Raw genomic sequence first — 20581 nt, 5'->3', positions numbered from 1 at the left:
GTACTATAGAGCTAGCATCTGCTACTTAAGGAGCCTATTCACGCACGTTCCCTGTGCTACGGTCGTAAATGTAATCATACGCAGAGGGGGTCGACACTATATTGAGAGGTAAAGGGTGTTTCTTTCTCATATTAAACTGGGCGAGCAAGCTTAAATGAAGAATAATTTTGGTTTTTATCTAGATGAACTTTGGGTACAAGTATCTTCAACGAATTTCACAATTCCTTTAAAAAGTAGAGAAATTAGTCACTAAGCGTTTTTAGACTGTATCGACTAGCTGCAAAAATTATCCCAAAGAAAATCGATAGACGCCCGTTGGTAAAGACAGATACTTTCTAAATTAGCCCTTCATAAATACCCACGCAAAATACAAAGGAATTTTTCTCTCCTCATAAAAGATCATCTTCTTTAAATTCTTGCATGCCCCGATCCATCCTTAGAAACCTATCTTATATCGAATATATACTAAGCCTAATGGGTGTATTTAAAGACACGGTTTCCATTATCATTAATAATAAAATGAAAAAGAAGGAGGTCATTTCGCGGTATTTTCCGAATAATAACCTCTGCAGTACAAAAATGCGTATGCTACAATAAAGAATTATTTAAATTAGAATTTAGGATACTCCTAAACGTATATTGTAATCTCCTCTTGAACAATTGAATAGGGATGTCTTGAGAAAGAATTTTCTCATATACTACCGCCGCCGCACACACCATGCATGCATGCAGAACCATTAGTTTAATTGACCATTTTCTCGCATTTTCTCAAAAGCGAGAATTCCAAAGCAGGGCGGAGATTAAAAATATTTCCAAAGTATACATTCAATTACTATTTCTCCCCTTTTTTTGTTCGCCGTGTATTCAAGGGGGAACTCGAGTCAACCAGGGTTCATACAACTTCTGGAAAAACAGATAATTCACTACGATAATACCAAGTGCAGCAGTGCCTGATAGATACTGGCCCAGGAGCCCAAGACACAGAGTCTGTGAAGTAGGCTCTATTTAAGATATTTACTAAATTGAATATGGAGATCAATGTATTGCAGTGCCCGGGGCCTGCAATGCAGTTAAGAAACACCCTTACAAATCTTACTGCATGATTTCTCTGAATTTTACTAAAAAATTATAAACATTTTTGAAACTTTTCTCTGTAAGAATAAATAAAATAATGTCATCAATTTATGTGTCTGATATTTACAGATTTGTATGAACCCTGAAAGAGAATTAAAAAACATAAACAAAAAGAATGAGAGAAGAAAAAAATCTTTACACGCGGCGCCAACCATCAGGGGTTGAAAAGAAGAGAGAGAAAAAATAATTTTGCATTCTTTAAAAGTATGCATACATTTAAGATAATAAAGAGAATATCAAACATAAGGATTGGTTCGCATCATAAACACTAATAAATAAATAAACACCGAGAAAACTGTCTTGAACTTGAACTTGTAAACATATGTTAATTAAACAGTTTCTTAATATCCCATTAAATTTTAAATCGTCCAAATATTCCAAACATGACTTTAAAAATGCCAAAATTTCTCATGACAAACAAAATTCCCCCCTCTTTATAACTGTTTAATAAACATCTTACAAAATATTCTCACAGACGCTAACACATATTCCTATTAAACAAATCATTTAATTTCCTTTTTTCTTAAGGGACACGGAGTGTATGTAGCAATTGTAATGAAACTTAACTGATGTGAGAAGAGAAACCGAGGGGAAGAAATAACAAGGGGTTACGATCTTGACATTTGAATAAGAGGATTAATGATTACAGTTTTGGGCTTAGGCAAATTATAAAATTGGCCGACACTAATTGAATTAATGTTCCATCTCACTCTCCCCTTCCTTATACTTCTTCGTTTAGGTTTAATTTGAGAGGAGGACGATTAAGCCTTGTTGCATCATGGGGGTGGTGGAATAAGTCCATGTAAGATAAGCTTAAGTAATCGATGGTACGTTCGTAGGCGTTGCAAACTCCGAGAGATTGAATATACCATACCCCTCAATTGAATTTGAAACAGGGAGAGGTCGGACACTCGTCATTTATTAATTGGTCGAAATAATTAATAAAATTTGTCTGTCTGTTAGTAACGCTTCATCTTTTAGTTTCAGACTAATGGAAATGTGATTAAAGTTTTATTTTTAGGGTTAGTTTAAAAAATGTTAAAGAAAGGAGTCAGTGTTGTTATAAATGTTATAATGAAGAGAAAGGAGGATCAAGTATGGAGTTTAAATATAAATGATTAAATTCATATTGGCTTGCTTCGAATCTCGATCAACGAGACACCAGCATGTTCAAATTACGAACTAATTTAAGGAACTATTAAAGATAAATGTCCAATCTTTCGGGCTATATATCCAAGCAGTTGATGGCAAAGAGCGTGAGAATAGGGAGTCGGTATATGCGAATAGGGCCCCCAAAGCAAAAACTATAAGCCAATGTTGCTCGCGGAGACCCGGGTTCAACCGTAAAGGTCAGAACGGGCGTAGGCGAGATTATTATGTGGAATACAAGAATACAAGAGAAAAGAAAATGTTCCAAAACCCGCAAGCGCCCACCCTAAATGCCATAACACACACACCGATATATATATATATACATACAAGTATATATATATACATACATACATATACATACAAGTATATATATATATACATATAAAGATTTGCACAAAAGACGAGCAGATTAAATATTTTCGTGTATATGAAGAAAGAAAATCGAAGGAAGCAATTTATTCACCTCTTGTTATGAAGTGTCATTCAAGGGCCCTGTTTTGCTTATAATCTTCTCAAAACGCGATTAGTCGACGCCAAAAATGTTAAATGAGGGCGGTATTCGTACGTGTCAATGGATGGTAAAAATTTATACCACCCAAAAACTTAAAGACGTTACGTACTGTACGTATTTGTTCATTTAAAAGATTTCTTACGTCTGCAGGCCGGGTTTTCAAAAGATAATAATTCTTGAAATTGAATTTACAAAACGAAAAATGCGCCGTCTGCGTTAGCAAATGTATAATTGAAAAATAAAAATCCATTTCAAAAGTGTTTCGCATTGTATACTATACTCTCCTGTACAAAACTCTAGGCCTATTCAACGCATATCTTAATCAGAGCATGGGATATGAAAGGATCAAGTAATACTACACCTAGACACATTTCCCGGTTCAAAATTCATACACAATAACTTTTTGTATCGCTTGACAAAATTGCCTAGCGTATAATTTAGATAAACGTAATACAATTTCAAAACCCGTGCATGAAAAAGTGAAGAACAGACAAAATAATAAATAAATAAATAAATAAAAAGTTGGGATTATAGTTTAGCTAGCTATAAGTGTATCCAGAAAAATCTTTTTTCCTCTCTCGGGTACATCCGAGCCGAGCGGAAGTTGAAGAGAACCGTTTCCGGTCTAGGTCCGGCTAGCTCCGACCGGGGTTGACTGATATACTCGAGTAAGAGATGCCCCCTTCGCACGTGTGTCCATACGGAGCTTGATGTACGAAAGACCAAACTAAACAACATCTGACTAGCTTTTTTTTCATCCAAAACAGAAATACGCAACTCGAGTTGTCGTCGTCAAGTCGGAAGCAAACAACTTTCATTTCTATATGGAGCTCTTCTTTTTTGCAATGGAGATTACTCCGCCATAACCTTTTCTTCCATGGTATCACTTCCTACTTTGGATAAGCTCAAACTAAACTATACAAACGTGACTTCCTCCACCGGCTTCTCTAGACTCTAAAGCTCCTCCTTCGGACTTTCAGTATTTATTTACTTATTTTATCTTTAAAAACAGCTAGAGGATCACACCGGAAATTGTCACCATGAGACTGTAGCGTCTAATAATACCAACAATAATCTTGAAAAATAATTTAAAAGGAAGTGACGTAGGTACGTCTAGAGTTCGCGCCTTTTAATAAAAATTATGTCCTTGTTGCAGACTTCTTCATCGCGTTGCTGTTTTTAACCAAGAAAAAGCATCACACAAATTCGTCATCAGCGAAACGGAAATTAAAGCTGACAAAACAACAAGAAAACAAAGTGATCTCATCAAGCATCATCACGTGTCCTTAACCACGATAATTTATCAATTATTTTTTCTTTCCTACAGTGTCTATACAGACTTAATTATAATCTAAAAATTGATGGACATTTTCAAGAAGAAATGTGCTTTAAAAACAATTTTTACGGAGCTAGAGGGTTTATTATCAAAAAATGCAAAAGCGTGGATGTCGACCACGAAAATTTTTACCTATACCAAGGTAAATTTACCTGCGGGCACAGCGCGTGCCATGTCATATACACAATCATTACCAGAAAAGCTGCAGCTAACAGCTTTCTCCAGCAAAAGAAAGCAAAAAAAATATCTGTGTATATGAACTCCATTAAAAATCAGCATCCAGGTGTTCTGGCCCCGAATGTTGCGGCACTTTTTTATGTATGATGGAGAAAATTAGCTATTAAAACTTAATATACAGAGCGAAACCGTCCGGGAGAACAGAAAAAAAAAATTGCAGACTGCACTTGCAAAATGGACGGACAAGTTGTCTGAAATGCGCGCGTGCTAGAGTGCGTGAAACGTCCGAATTACCATATGTCATTACTTATGCGAGCTTTCAAATTATAATAACTACTTTCAAATGCAATTTTTCCTCTTCAACTCTCTTAAAACCTAAGCCTAATTTGTGCATATATTAGATCTTTTTCTTTTTGCAATTAAATTGTCGAGGCAGTCTTAATTTAATTCCGAATGGCGTTATAATTTTTCATTTAATACAGGTAACAGGGTATTTATGATAAGTCTGCCATTAAGTAAACGATGCGTTCTTTAGGTCAAACGCACGAACATGGATAGGGTCTACAACAACATTAAATCATGGGTCCCCAAACATTGACTGGCCCTTTGTTTTGGGATCCCATGTTCTTGGACATTGGACATGAACTTTCCACTCAATTTGACCCTAATAACACGCCCATTAAATTATGTCAGACTTATCAGAAACACCCTCTACATTAAACTATTACATCAGATATAGATTTAATTTAATTTCGCTCTTGAAAAATATAATGGAAGTTTATATTACGTTTAAATAAATACACTTAAAATCTGATAAAAAAAGCACTCAATCTTATCGAAATAGGAACAAAAAAAATATAGCTAAAAGACTTTACACTGTTTCAAAATATATACACTTCGATCAAAATGTACTAGTAACACTCCCACGAAGTTGAGTCAAGTCAAAAGATGCCAAACAAATTCTACAGACGTGATAAGAGAGATATACAGTATAACTGTACATGCATATACGCATTTTGGCCCCCGAAGGGAATTATGGGAATGTTTAGAATATTTAACATATTTTCCGTTTAAAACAACCCTTTTTCTTAGTAGGAGAGGATACGACGATTTGGTTCAAATCGGACTTTCTCGAAAAAAAATTCCCTTTAGAATTTTTAGCTTGAGCAGGAAAAACAAACCCACATTTTTTCTTTTTAGTATAAATTCCAAACCCGTTGAGTCAGGATATATTTCATATTTCGTTTAAAACAAGACGCTTATTTCTAATTTTTTTTTTTCCAACAACATCTTGGGGTTACACCGCACCGTCGTCATACTAGGATTTAAATGATATCGTGATGCAATATCGTATGCTAAAAAGGTTCAAGCAAAGGAGGGATGGGAAATTATGTAAATATGTTAAAATATATCGAATCCCTCGCTACGAAATATATTTATGAAAAAATAAAAAAATGTATCCCGCCCTTAACTTTTTATTTTTTTTTTTTTTATTTTGGAACCGATTTCTAATGACGTTGCAAGTTTTGCCTCTTTTTTTTTCAAGGGTTATTCCCAATGTATAATATAAAATATTCCAAAATCCTTAAAAAAGAAATGAAATGTATCTTCAAATTAAAGAGTTTGAAGTTTCTTTAACTATTTAAGTTACGAAAAATAATTTAGGTTTTATTTTTTTTTTCACCGTTCCCAAAGTGTTGCCAGGCCGTTAGTGAGTCAGTCAAGAGATTGTAAAGAAAGAAAGGCTAGCAGCCAGTTCAGTTCAGTTTGAATCAGTACTTGACTATACCAACTTGCTCCCAGAGGGCCTGTGACAACCGCTTTTGCTCTTAAAGTTTGAATTGATTTTTAAAACTAGGCCTAGGCTTAGCACATATTTTCCCTTTCAAAATCCCTTTAAAAAGGGATGAATTAAGTACCAATACAAGAATATATTATCAATGACCCGAAAATAATATAGATTATTAAAGATATACAAGTTCTTTTTTAGGGTGTGTTTCAGAAATATGCTTTTTATCAAAGATATATATATATGTATTATATAGATATAGATATACATATTGCGCTGACTAGGCTAAAAAATTTAATACTTTACGTGTGGTAGCCTATCCCTGATATAAATTAATACAAGTTTTAATATATGACAGTTAATTAGCGACATAGTTCAAGGTCGGCCGAGAATAAGAGAGAGTAAATACACCGTGAGGTTAAAAACTCGAATATAGAAACCTCTCCTTGTTACATTATAAAATATAGCCTCGACAAATTTGAGGTCTTTAACTATATACAGCGTTGGGGCCTTTATACGACTTTTTAAGATCAAATATCAAAGCGACAATTAATATGGCTAGAAGATCCCTACCGCGACAAACTTTCCTTGGCCCAGTAATGACGAAGGGTAACAATTTAATTCAGAACTCCGGTAAATGTCAAATGTAATCGTCATTTGGAAAAACCCGTTTTCTACGAATAAAGCTTTTTTCTCTTCTTAGATTAATGATAATCATATGCCCCAATTTCCAATTTGAAAGTGATTAGTCATTAGGCTTAGTATTGGTACGTTCCGTTTAACTTGGCAAATCATTACCATATTTTTAACAGATCAAATTTGACCAAACCATACAGGCCTATAAAATATTAGAGGATATACGATTTGACCTTTTGACCTGTTGGTAGTAGAACCTCCTTAGCAATCTTAGCAATTTGACCCTTCATTTTACAATACACGACTATAGCAACGCTTATCCTTACCATTATCAAAATCAAAACGCCAAAATTAGGCTTAAATAGATACCAAAACGTGACCTTTTGACCCACGCTTTTACAATAACAGTGCTGAACAACCACACAAAACTAATTACCCTTGATAATTTCTCCTTTAACATTCAACAACGGCTGTAATTGAACTTTGACCCCAATTCCCTTAACTGTGGTTTAATTACGAAACACTTAAAACCCAACTTCCGATTATACCAAACGCAACACACACTCTCTCTTTCCGAAAATTGAAATTAATTACAATTTTAAAAAGTACTCACGTCAATTACGATATAATTAATCCTTTAAACGAACTTCAAAAACGATTACCGAAATAACGTATATTTAAACAAAGTTCACACATACACACACTGTCGTTCCGTTCAAATTAAATTGGTTCCAATTGGCGACGCGTGTCAAGACCGTCAGGGTAGTTGAAAATTTTTAACAAGCTCGTTTTCAAAACGAGTCGGCGAAATAAGACAAACGGGATACCGGCCGCGTTTTTAACAATCTCGACTGCTTTAAGTTTAATCGCCACTCAAGAGACGATGGGATCTATTTTGCTAAAACGTACTCTTTATACTAAAACGTCACTTCCTCCAAACCCCCTTCATTTGCGCGCGTTAAAAAGAAATCCACTTCAGTAACAACTGTTATGTAAAAAACTTTCAAACAAGTCTAGACTCGCGCTCGAGATTTAGGTTTCCAGGGCCTTGTTATATTAAAAAAAAAAAAAATACTTTATTATAATAAATAAATCTGGCGACACGACTTTAGCTATAGAGGAAGAGAAGAGATAAGAAGGGGGGTTGGTTATGCCAAACGCGTGGCTCTTTGGTTAAGGCAAAAAAAAGTGTACAAAAAAATAACATAATAAGAAGGTATGGGTATACCCCATCCATATAAAATTCAACAGCATAAGGTCTATTCTTCCGATCATGACCTGTAGGCTGTAGCTTATTTAAAAAGACGGTAGCCTTCCCTTCGATACGCTAGTAGTTAACGGAGAATTGGGGGGTGGGGGAAAGAGGCTATTGTAACAAACAAGATGGATAAAGTGATGTAATAGTTTTACCTACGATTGGTTTTGCTTATTGGTTATATAAAGCTGATGTTATAATTTGAATTTACTGATGGAAAACTTGAGGAAAAGAAACCTTGTTTTACTTTGAATGCATAGAAGCTGAGAATGAAATCACTTTCTTGCGCTATAGCAGGGTGTTAACATTATCAAGAAAACGTAATAGGGAGTTTTATAACATTTTCTATTTACTGCTCTGGGATTCCCTAGGAGCGATCTGAAACGTTTGAGCTACAGTTTTCTGGTATAGATCAGCCACAGCCCACTCGATCACTGGTCAGCGCTAGGAGCAAACGTGATCGAGTGGGCCACGGATCAGCTCGCGCTCGGATTTTCGTTTTCCTAACCTAGCTCGTGCTCGACCCGAAATCTAGGATGGCGTAATAGACCAAATCACGAGCATTCTCAGAGAAGTCAAATGGAAAACACTTTAAGAAATCGACTGAAAAACGTTGTGTGTTTCAATTTGGAACTCTACGCTCATTGTCACCTTGGTTTTCGCTCAATTGCACATACATTTTCCCACTTAAATGTGTAGTCTACATCAGCCGTTACAATTCCGAATTCAATATTTTCAATACAAACTTCATCGAAACTAAATATGGCAATAAAAAAATTGAAGGCACACCTAGAGGATTTTTGTATTCACCATCTGCCGCCGTTTACCAACCCAAGAGGGAGCGAGAGAGAGAGAGAGAGCTAAAGCCAAGAAGGAAAAAGGCGGTTAAAAGATCCAGGAGGAGTATGAGAGAGGGAGAGGTAAAAAAAAGTTAAAAATCCGATCGGAAAAGCCCGGGTTTCAAATTCCCTAGAGGACCAAGTTAACGAGAAAGTAGAAAGCTCCCTTCTTTGGACCTATACCTTATACTCCCTCCACCACATTTTATCGAATTGTTGTTTATTTGCTCGGAGCCAGCCAGCCAGTCAGGGCTGCCCATGCATCCCTCAACCGTTTCGCGCTCCAAAGGTAGAGAAAAAGGTTAACTACCAACACGTGCCCCTCCATGGTATAGAAAGCCATTTAAGAGAAGGTAATCGTTTTTTCGAGATTCGGTGCCTTAACGAAAAAATTATTGAAAGAAGGTGTATAAACTGTATATCAAGATTCAACGTTGAAAAATAATAAGAGCACGTCAAAAAAGAAAAACAACTAAAAGAGCTAAGTCATTAACGGGAAAAAACTTAAAAATGCACTCTAATAAATGAGACACAGATGTGGGCACGCGAAACAATGACCGGAGTATACAGTAGAATAAATAACTAACGAGAGTGTAACGATATATATATATATATATATATATATATATATAGCGGCATTCCAGCCAATTAAAGGTAAAAGATATGACCTGAATGTTAAGTTATCTCTAAGATGGTTTAGCAACGAGAGAGCGTATTTCGCTAACAGGATAAGATGTCTGAAAGCGAGGCATGGGCCCTAAGGGAAGCCGGCTGAATGAAATGGAAATACTCTAGAGGGGGAACTAAAGGCAAAGAGAAGGTTAAAAAGGTCAGAAGCGCGTGTCCGGCGCGTGTATCCCACACGACAGCTGCTCATAAACCCTCGAGCCCAATTCGAGCCCCCTTACCGATACCCATTCTTATTTGGGACTTTTTCCAAAGCGGCTCCCGGCTTCTTCATCAACTAGAGGTAGAGGGGATGGACAATTACAATTTTAACATTTATAACCAACCCCCCTGCATATTTGAAATAATTCCGTGATGTATATATCCAACCTCTCTACCAGGATTTGCTCGGGGCACCGTTACCTACTCACTGTTCCTCTGCATACGTCCCAGTTTAGGCCTATTTTTCTTTTTGAAACGATTGGAGCAGACTGCTCTAAATAGGATGGATCCTCTCTACTTTTGGAGCGTGTCTACACTAGCCGACTTTTCAAAAAAAAAAAAAACTTAGCTTCTTATTATTGTTATTGGGGAGGGGTTAAAAAAATAAATTGTAAAGAAAAAAAAACCTTATCCCTAGTTTGCAACCGTTTAATAATGCCTGCCGGTACGCGAAGGGCATTCTGGGGCGAGTATACAATAGCCCTAGGGCTTTTATACTGTATATCAGGTCCGGGTTCCTGAAATTCCTGGAAATTATTTTGATAAAAATAACAATTTAAAAGGTCAAATAGGTGCCAAAATTTTAAACGGAGTTCTATATACCCAGGCCGGGAATTTGCTTATGTAGGCTTAGAATTTCTCCAATATTTTTTTTTATATTTAATTTTGATACAAGGAAAACCAATGGATAATCTGTGATTATTTCCTACGAATAGACGCGTTTCTCTCGATAACATCGGATGTGGGATTCATTTTTTTTCTTCTGCGTGTTACCCAGGAAGAAATTGAAACGGTTCATTAAGTTTCTAATAATCTTATATACCTACACTTAAAATCTCGTGTTTCTGCGATTATTCTTAATTACGGATAAATGTGGTTACATAAAAAGTCAAAAAGAGAAGTGCAATGAACTCAAACAAAACCAAGTGTTAACAAATGAATTTTAAAATTCAATAAAAACAAATAGTTCTATGGAAAAACTATGATTTCAATGCAATTTTAAGTTAAATAATTTTAAACTATAACTAAAATTCTAACCTAAAATTTAAATTAGGTCACAATTCTTTCAGAAATATGACCCCATACATAAAAAGAAAAACTATATGAAATAACTCTATAGCTAATATAACATTACAGGTACAGGTACAAGATTAATGCAGTATTATTATTTATTGTGTATATAAGAAAACAGAGAAGGGGCCCTTGCCCTTGCCCTGTGAAAATCATACACATATATAATATAGCGGCACAGTTCTCCAAAAATAGTCCTAAAATACATTAATCCTGGGTATAAGAAAAAACGTTTTGAAAGAAAGAAAGAAATGCGATACAGTTAGCTAGCTGTTGCGAGTGTGAACTCACTTTATTACAAGCGTTTTTCTTCGCGTGGGCATATGCTACTGTAACCATGCAGGAGGGTGAAAATTGCACGCGGGACTCGTGGATGGATCTTAGAGAAAAGATTGGGATGGAGGAGAGAAGGATGAGGAGGAAGGATCAAGCGTTTTCTTTTCTCTCTCTCTTATGGATGAAATGGAGAATGAAAGATGTCGAGAAGAGGGGTGGTAAAGGGAGAGCTTGGATGGCAACTGAAGGGGGGGCCAACAGGTGGCCAACGAACGACTATTCACTAGTATACGTTCTCGCTCTCTCTCTCTCTCTCTCTCTACATCTCCGCACACGTCTCTGGGATGGAAATGGGTGAAGGAGGAAGAGAAGGTGGAGGAAGGAGAAATGATGGTGGTAAAAGGAGGTCTACCATTACAGGCACGCGTCAACGCTTTGTGAAAAGACCCGCGAAAAGCGTTTCGGATTCTGGCAAATAGGCCAAATAAGCGAGATCGCACGAACACGAAAGAAATCTAAAATCGAACTGGCGCGCGAGAGAGAGAGATTACGTGGGGATCTTACTATCATCCAGAAAAAAAAAACATTTCTTCCCCCCAAAACCTCTATTTCTAGTTGGTATTTTAATGTTCGACAGATGCCTGAGTTCATTTCTTGGCATAGAAACTAATTCGATTCGGTTTTGTTCGTCCGTGACTAACTATAAAACCGCTTACAACGAAAACGGTATACTATGTTTTAAAAGCCCGGGATTGGTTGGTGTCGTGGATTTTTGATATAAGAATGAGTTTTAAAACGTATTACAATAGACGAGTAATGTTACGTCAGCGATTATGTAAATTTTTACAATCGTTACGTTACCGGAACGATTTAGAATAAATTTGGCTATCACGTATTTACGTTGCAAATCGCGATGTACATAGGTTTACGAATTTGAGGGAAACTATATATATAATTTCAAAGATGCTATTAAGGGAACCCATTGTCAACCCTAGTTATCTATGAATTGAAATTAGTCCCGGAGAAATATAGGTGGGAGTAGACATAAATTTCAGCTAGGAGTAATGATACCATTTACACTGCAGGGGGCCAGGCTACTTGAAGGACAAAGAAGTATAAATCCTGCTTTTTTGTATACTTTATACACAGCTCATTTCACTAGAAATAACACCATAACACCCTTTGCGAGCAGTTAGGTATACCCTACGCTTACTAAGTTGACCATACTACGCATAAAGGGTAGATTTGTCCAGAAAGAATCCCAACCAAAACTATTTAATGTGAGATAGGTATATCGATTTCTTCCTACTCTTATATAACAAAAGGGTTTTATAAAAGTCGTTTAAAACTCAAAACCTTAGTTTACAAACTTTATATAAACACGGTTAAACGTTTGAAATAACATTGGAAAGCTTTACCGAATTAGCATTGCCTTTGGGAATTTTAGGAAAACCCCTGATAGATAGCTCTTCCTTTTAACTTCAGTGTGCAGCGGTTGGAACACTTTTACAGGCGCTAGTAAAGTCAGTATATAGAGATAATAATTCCTTGGAAAGCAACACTACACTACCATGGGTAAATAAAGAATATAAACAACCTTAATCAAACTGAGAAACCATGATGAGATATGAACCAAAGCTATGCCTTGTCTTTGACGTTTGATTCAAAGTTGTTTAATATTATTCCAGTTTCAAACGGTCGGATCTAAGCGGGAAAAATTCCGAGTACGCAGATGTTATTGTTATATTTATTTAATATTTAACGGAATCGGAATATATTTGGTGAAATAAATGACCCATAAAGGGCACCTTTGAAGTTGAAATAGGAACATTCGGGCCTCGGCTTCTATAATATTAATAGGGGCTTTTAAAACGGGCCTTTGTTAAATGGATCGTATAAACTTTGATCTAAAACCTCTCTTCTCGTTCTGTGTCTGTATTTAGACGTTAAAAGGCTTAGGGTCGGTTCAGGCGGAAGACCCTAGGGCTAAGTGACAAATAAACGTAGAGTTAATGAAGGTTTGAAATTAAACCGTAGGATGCTAAGGTAATTCAGTATTAATATTCAAAATATGAGGAACTAGACGTGGAAGGTATGTTTTGAATATACACCTCTCTGGAGATTCGATTGGCGACGAATTAGAGGATGATCGAACTCTCCGATTTGCCAGTCACGCATGGACAGTCTGCTCATAGAGGAATTACGAATTAGGCTGAAGTTGAGTATTTAAATGAAGGCTGAATATAAATTTGAAAGTAAAATTTTAAGCCTCTGCCCAGAAATATTCATTTCATTTTAATTGCAAAATATAAACAGCGAGTTATGACTCTAATGGAGTTTGCAAAAATTGTATATTGAAATAGCGGGGTCTTTTACACCTTACACTGAAAATTGAGTCAGGAAGAATTATTTATTTATTTATCTTTTACTACATTCTCGCATTCATATACGCCGGTATAATGTCAAGAACGGGTATAGGAGAGCGTTTGATATGCTAATTAATTAATTAACAATTCATTAGGATGAGGCGTACCGAATCAATAAGGTCACGGCAGGTTCACCCTCAGTAAACATTACGATTTTCTATTGAAAATGAGATGCGAAGGGAGTAGGTACTATGTAAATAAACTTTAAATAAGCATTAGTCAAAGGCGGTATAGAAAACACTACGTAAATCAGTCGTTTACAATACATTCAAAATACAAATAAATCCGCCAAACCCAGAGACGAAGAAAAAAATGAATAAACACGATATTAAGGAATTAGATTTTCCCACGCAGGTTTTTCGTATTAATTCGAGGAGAGAGATTTCGTTTCTTTTTTTTGGCGGGTACTCGTCAAATTCACCCACGTAAAAACAAAAAAGTATGGCGCCAAATTGGGCGTGGCCTTTATTTTTTTTCGGGTGCTTGTCCCTTCACCTACGTCATGATTCCATTTCGTCACAGACATAGTGAGTGAGTGAGTGAGAAAGAGAGAGAGAGAGAGAGAGAGAGAGAGAGAGAGAGAGAGAGAGAGAGATGTTTACGTTGGTGGGTTTGACCCCCTTGACATCTCGGAAATAGAGGGGGCCCAAAACTCCCTGGGTCACCGACTTTTTATTCTTTGGATTTCATTTTAGATTGTTTTATATTTTTTTTTTCTTTCTCCTCTATAGGTTTTTCTTCACTTAGAAACCTGCTGATGTCGAGAGAAGAGTTTCACTGTTTGACGTTTTTTTTGTTACCTCGTCATTCTTTTGAACTTAAAGTGGTCGGACACTTTAACAACAAAAATTTGATCTTAATTTCATCAAATTTGGTCAAGAAGTTTCAATTACAATTGGATCAAACACGATTCAAAGATCAATAGGAGCAATTACTGACAGTTTCTTTGACCCTCCCCCCCCCTCCATTCTCGAAAGGGTAAATATTGGAAACAATGTTCCACACCTTACGGTTCTTCACTTCCGTTTCTGTAGAGTTCAGTTTAAGATTTATACTTTGACTTCCTTGACTCCCAACTTAAGGGCTATACTTGAAAGGTCAATTTAGCAAGCTGACCAAACTAAATTTATTATACCTGATTGAAAGGTTCGGTTAAACTCAATGGGCTACCGAGTTTTACTGAGAGCTATAGTTCGAGAACGACGCGGTTTTACAGTCCTTCTCAATATTTAGTCAGTGCTAAACTCCATCCCCCCTCCAAAAGAATTTTCCATTTTCCCCAATTAATTATAAATAATAATGAAAATCGGTACATTATGAGTTGAAAAGGGTAAAGGAAGTCGTTCTATGTTTAACGTGGGAAGACAGTAAACTTCCTTCGTAAAATTGTTAAGTTTCGACTTCTCCGATGTTTGAAAAGGAGCCTTAAGGGTGTGAGGATGTCCTGAGTTTGAGCAATCGTCAAAACAATAATTAAACAAGGCATTAAAGCTCCAAAGTACGCGTAAAGGGGAAATGGGGAAGACACTATCGCTTTTCATGAATGAAAGATCGTGGGAAACTTTTACTCTAAAAATTGGCATCGTAAAAGATATTGCTCCAATTCAGACACACATACCAAGTCATTACGATCTTTATGATGCTATAATTTAATTCATTAAAAGGGAACGTGAAATGCAGCACTCTGTCTTTTCTACCTTAATTGCTAGTCCCTGAATTTTCAAGTGAAGTATCACGTTAAACGTAGCATTAACTTTTTCCCGGACAAAAGTGTATCAATTTTCATTACCATCAAAATATCTTAAACAGGTCACAACCTACTCATATGGATAAAATAAATAAATACCAAATAATTTTGAACACTTTCTGTATCTCTTTATACTATATCGCCCGCAACAACCGATTGTCATACAAGTATATAAAAAAAGAAATCGGAATGAACAGGTAAAACAACTCTATCTGTATCCGATTCTCACCCTCTTTCTTTTGACTGCAGCATCCCCTCTTCGTTTCCGACAGACCGGTATAGATAGGCCTTGAAGGGGTGCTCTTCCATATGCCTTCCCGCCAAATCCCCCCAATTAAGAATTTCGACCAATAAAAAGCCTTCAAGGCTATATAGCATCAAGAACAAGCGCTAGCAAAAGAAAAGAAATATCTGGTTTTTTTTCTTTTTTAACTTTTCCAATTTCATTCATGTGATTTTCTGTAATATAATTTACTTATTATTTTGTTAACGGGGTGGTTTTTTTTTAAGTTTAAATGGGCGTCTACATCCTTTCGTTAAAGCCCAGCAGAACTTAAAACGGAAGCAAATTGTGATGGGAAAAAGACAGACGTCTTATAAAACTAATCAGACCAGTTAATCATTTCCTTGATTTGTTTTTATAAAAAAAGAAAAACACCTTGAAATGTAACTATTTCGACTGATTTAATTGGTTGTTTATTTAAAAATAACGGGTTTTCATTTAAATCTATCAATTTAACGAATAAGGATTTAAAATTTAATTTATTCAATTCTATTTTCAAGCAAAAGAAAAATTATAAAAATAAAAATAATTGGTTCAGCCCTGATTTTTTTATTTTTCATATTTAAAACGAATGCAAAAAAAAACCCCGCAAATTATTTTCTACCGCTAATCAGTGTGCCAAGGCTTAACGGGCGATTTTTAATTGACATATCTGGGTCAAAAATCAAGCGTCGTCTGCTTCACAGTATAAAACGTAACGTTTCAATATTAATATTTTTCACTATGAAGCAGACGACGCATCATTTTGACCCGGCTTTGTCAGTTAAAAAACGCGTGTTAAGCCTTGGCGTCGGGAATAAGGTGGATTAAAAGCATGATTACAGAGAATAGACATATCTATTGACCCTCCTAATAAGTTATAATTAAATACCTTCAAACTAAAAAAGAGCCGAATTCGTGATCACGCTCCTATCATCCCTCCCTCCCTACTGATTCTATTATATTAATTTAAAACCACTGAACCGTTTCGAATGTTTGTCTATGATAGAAAACCTTCACTATTGTACCTTCATTCAAGCTTATAAAGATTAAATAAAAAATACCAAAACATGACGTATTTATAAAAGATAATTTGCTAGCTTGCAAATATTAAAACGATAATTCCTAATTAATAATAATATTTAAAAAAAATTTAAAAGTCATTATAATTAATCAACACTATTTTCTTTTCTATGAGAGTAAGCATCGCGTATTCATCCGCCTCAGCTTACCCTGTTCAGCCAACTTGATTAAATCAAGCGCGAATATTTAAAACATAAAAGGTATACAAAGAAAGCTATTAAAAAATTAACCTATGGTAAAAATTAAAAATTGCGCTTCTCGGAACTTGGTCCTAACTCAGTCTCATAGGTCTGCAATTTAGCATACAGATTTCTTCCGTCGGCAGTATCGCGAAATTCGGAAAAAATAAGTATTGGCCCAATCTCTCCCACGGCGAATATTCAATAGAAAATTTGCAAAAAATAAAAAAAAAAATCCTTAAGGGTGTTTATAGTTAATAAAATTTTAAATTTAACATTAAAATTTCAATTTATAACACATCTTATTTTGACTTATTCCCAGAAAACGATTCATTCATATCGTTCCCATATTTCACCGGGCACCTTTAAAAAAAAATAAAATAAACCTGGGAGGTATTTCTTAAATAACCCGGGTATTATAAAACAATTTAAAACCATTTAACATAGTTTAAAACTGAATAAAAAATTAATCTGATATTGAACATTTAAAAAAAATGCTAAACAGATTTTTTATAACCTAATATTTTTTTTGCAAGTTAATTTTTTAAGCTAATTCTGCAGGGTAAGGTAACGATGAGAAAAACTATTTTATTTTTTACATACCCGGGATATTTCTGGATTTTATAATTACTAGGTTTTTGTGGTGAATTAATATTAATTCATATCGCTTATAATCAAAGGGAGAGTCAAAAGTAAAATCGAATGAATTTTTAATCGATTGTTCTACATAATAAAACATCTAGGAAATACCTTCAAACGCTTTTAAAATTCAAATTAGTTTGATATTTCATAGATAATTTGAAATAAGCACCTCCGACCAATCGCAAAACGCTATGCCTTTTTGTTAATAAAATTCTCGCGGCACGCTCAATGTTAAATGAAATAGCGCGAGAATTGATAAAAATTGCACGCGATGTGACTGGCAGAGATATAGAGCGTGCCACGTGAATTTTAACAAGAAGGCGATTGGTCGAAGGTGCTAATTTCATATTATCCATGAAACCTAAAACTAATCTGAATTTTAAAATCACTCGGAGGTATTACATGGATATTTCACTATGCAGATTAGTCTTGTAGAAGAATCATAATAATAAAAAAAATCACTCCAATTTCCTTTTCACCCTACCTTTAAAGAAAGGGTTGAAAAAAAAAAATAAAAAATAGAATAGTAAATGAATTTTTTCTAGTATACGTTACCCCTAAAAAATAATTTTTTTTTAAATGATGGTACACTATATTTATAAAAAAAAACGTTCTATAAAAAATTTGTTCAATTGAATGAGAGCTAATAATAATTAAGGGCCGCGCGTTGAAAAAAAAAAAATAAAAAGAACTATTTCGTCAATATCAAGTTCTATTCTCACGTTAATATGTAATTATTAGAAATTTACCATTAAAAAGTAGATTGGGAATTTCCGTAGCTTAGAGGGTTATGATGGGTGCATTTCCATAGCGTTTAAGAAAAGTAAAAAAAGGATCTTTACTGGTTTTGCCCGATATTTCATGCCCCACATTTGACACTAAGCAAACTCGCAACTTTAGAGCGAAAATATAATAACTCCCAATAACAATTAAATCTAAAAGTTATTTCTGAACATTAATTTCTGAAAAGAATTACGTAAACTTTCTATAATAACAATAATAAAGCTTAAAACTAATATTTAAATTTTAAACTATAAAATAAAAGTTTAATTTTCTCACTTCAATTAAAAGTTTATAATAATTGTTCGAACAATTTCAAAAATTAAACTTTTAAATAAAATTAAAACTTTTATTTTTATTTTTAATTCTAAAGCTCTTCATTTGCATAACCGAAACCTATATAGAATATAGACTTTAAAAACCAAACTTAAAATTCCAAACTTGTTTTGACCTAAAATAAAATTCGTTTGTACAATGAAATGAATGAACATGGATTTTTCTCTCGGTTTTAAAAACGGACAGTTAACATGTTTTGTCTTTGTGGGCTTCGGTTATAGGTTGGAATGAAGCCGTAGGGGAGAGCAAGAGGGGGATTGTCCGGGAGCTATATTAAGTTTTAATTAAATCGAGAGCCGAAAGAAGCAATAGCCGAAATCAAAAAATTGAAACGCGAGAAAAGTACATTATATAGGCGTGTTTCCCATATGTTAAAATTAAAATCGCTTCTCTGGAAATGCAATAAGATATTTTTTTAGGAATACCTCGAGAATAATTTGACACGCATGGCAAAGCGCGGGGACATTTAAGACACACGAAATTAAATGCCAAAGTTTTAAAAATGGGGCGTTAGAAAACCGGGGGTCCGAAAATTAACATCCTAGATACATTTCGAAGAACAATTAAAAGACCATTCATAAACGTTTGGGCCGAGCTAGTTTCGCCCATCCACGGAGGTCTTGGCGTTAAAATTAAACAATTTATGTTATATTTGAATTGCCAATTATATTAAAAATACCCCACTGACAGCGTTCTAATAACCCCTCACCCAACCTGACGGGGTGAAAGAACCGCCCCTTTCTACGCGTTGCAAACTCCAGTTGATCTATCGGTGTCTTCTGACGAAAAAAAGGGTGAAAACGGAAAACCACAATTAGACTTTAAATTAATATTAAAACTCATCACGCGATAAATTAGGAATTAAGAAAAAAGCAAGCGTCAATGCATGGATACGTAATATTAAGTGTGAATATTTATGCTAAGCCTAATTTCCATCATTAACAATACGTTAATTATGCAAAAATCGCTAAGCCTACTTTAATCAATTTCTTCTCAATAACGAAACTATTAAACTATAAATTATTTCCGCCTCCGTTCCAGAATATCAATTCCTCTCATCAATTTGTAATTAAAGATCTCGAGTTTCGTTTATTAAATACCGATTTTAAGTATCTATAGTTGAGAGAGAGAGAGAGAGAGAGAGAGAGAGAGAGAGAGAGAGAGAGAGAGAGAGAGAGAGAGAGAGAGAAAGAGAAAGGCCAGATATATTAACTAAATTAGTCCTAACTTGATTCCCTTTTGGAGCTATTGTCGTCATTAAGCCTTTGCTGCTCAAAACAAAAATAAAAATATTTGCATAAGGACTAAGGAGGTAGGTACTCTGGACGGAGTAAATCTATCCTTAATTTAACTGGAGGTAGGTATATTACTCGATTATCTCTAATCTTTACTGAAAATCTTTCCTATATATAATACACAAGGCCTTTAGGGAGGAGGATTGAAACTTAAGCCTTGTTTGGAGAAATTCCTTGCAAGGAGCTAGCTCGGACTTAGTTACTCCGCGATTGTAAGCTATGAACAGCTAAGCCATTCATTAATTTAACATTGAGATCGAGGGAGTAAAGATTTCCGACTCGGAATTCAAGGAAAGATGAAAAGTCATTGAAATTAAAGGAAGAATTTAGCAATTGTCACTAGGAAATTAGGCTAGTTAATTTTCCTTCATAACGTATGTACAAGAAGTGATATCTAGTTTATTAGGGAGAAGGTATAAGATGCCTTAGTATTCGCGGGCCATAGTCCCAGTCCCCCTTCCAAAATACAAGGGGGGACGTAAAAGGAGGCCGGGCTATTTCGCTGCCTCTCCTCAGTCGGAAAATACAACGTAATTTTCGTAATTCGCGTCGCACTGACGTAAGTTTTCAAGAACCAATGAGATGCTGGTTGTAATATTTAGAGGCGGGGATTAACTCCGGACCTAGGTTTGGACTGGAGATAAAGCTGCTGGAAATGTGGTGAATTTATACCTTCTCCCTAATAAACTAGACATCACAGCTAATAAATCTAGAGCAATTTCTTATCGATTCACCATCCCTTTAAACGACGTGTTTTCCCATCCGAA

General features: G+C 35.2%; 1 protein-coding gene and 1 long non-coding RNA gene across 2 annotated transcripts in view; one reads left to right on the top strand and one right to left on the bottom strand.

Moving 5' to 3' along the window:
• Positions 1-20581, bottom strand: part of LOC149661704 (rhomboid-related protein 2-like) — a 110971-nt gene that overhangs the window by 40233 nt on the left and 50157 nt on the right. The window lies entirely within an intron of this gene.
• LOC149661705 (uncharacterized) lies at positions 3439-5191 on the top strand. Its single transcript, XR_016369124.1, has 3 exons — positions 3439-3722; positions 3810-4054; positions 4125-5191. It is a non-coding gene; the product is annotated as an uncharacterized LOC149661705 (long non-coding RNA).

The sequence above is a fragment of the Phalangium opilio genome, unplaced genomic scaffold (assembly GCF_054372755.1).
Source record: "Phalangium opilio isolate 3A_F unplaced genomic scaffold, DU_Popi_V2 ptg000070l_1, whole genome shotgun sequence".
NCBI lineage: Eukaryota > Metazoa > Arthropoda > Arachnida > Opiliones > Phalangiidae > Phalangium > Phalangium opilio.
The sequence above is the reverse complement of the archived record's forward strand: the minus strand, read 5'-3'. Positions and strand labels throughout refer to the sequence as shown.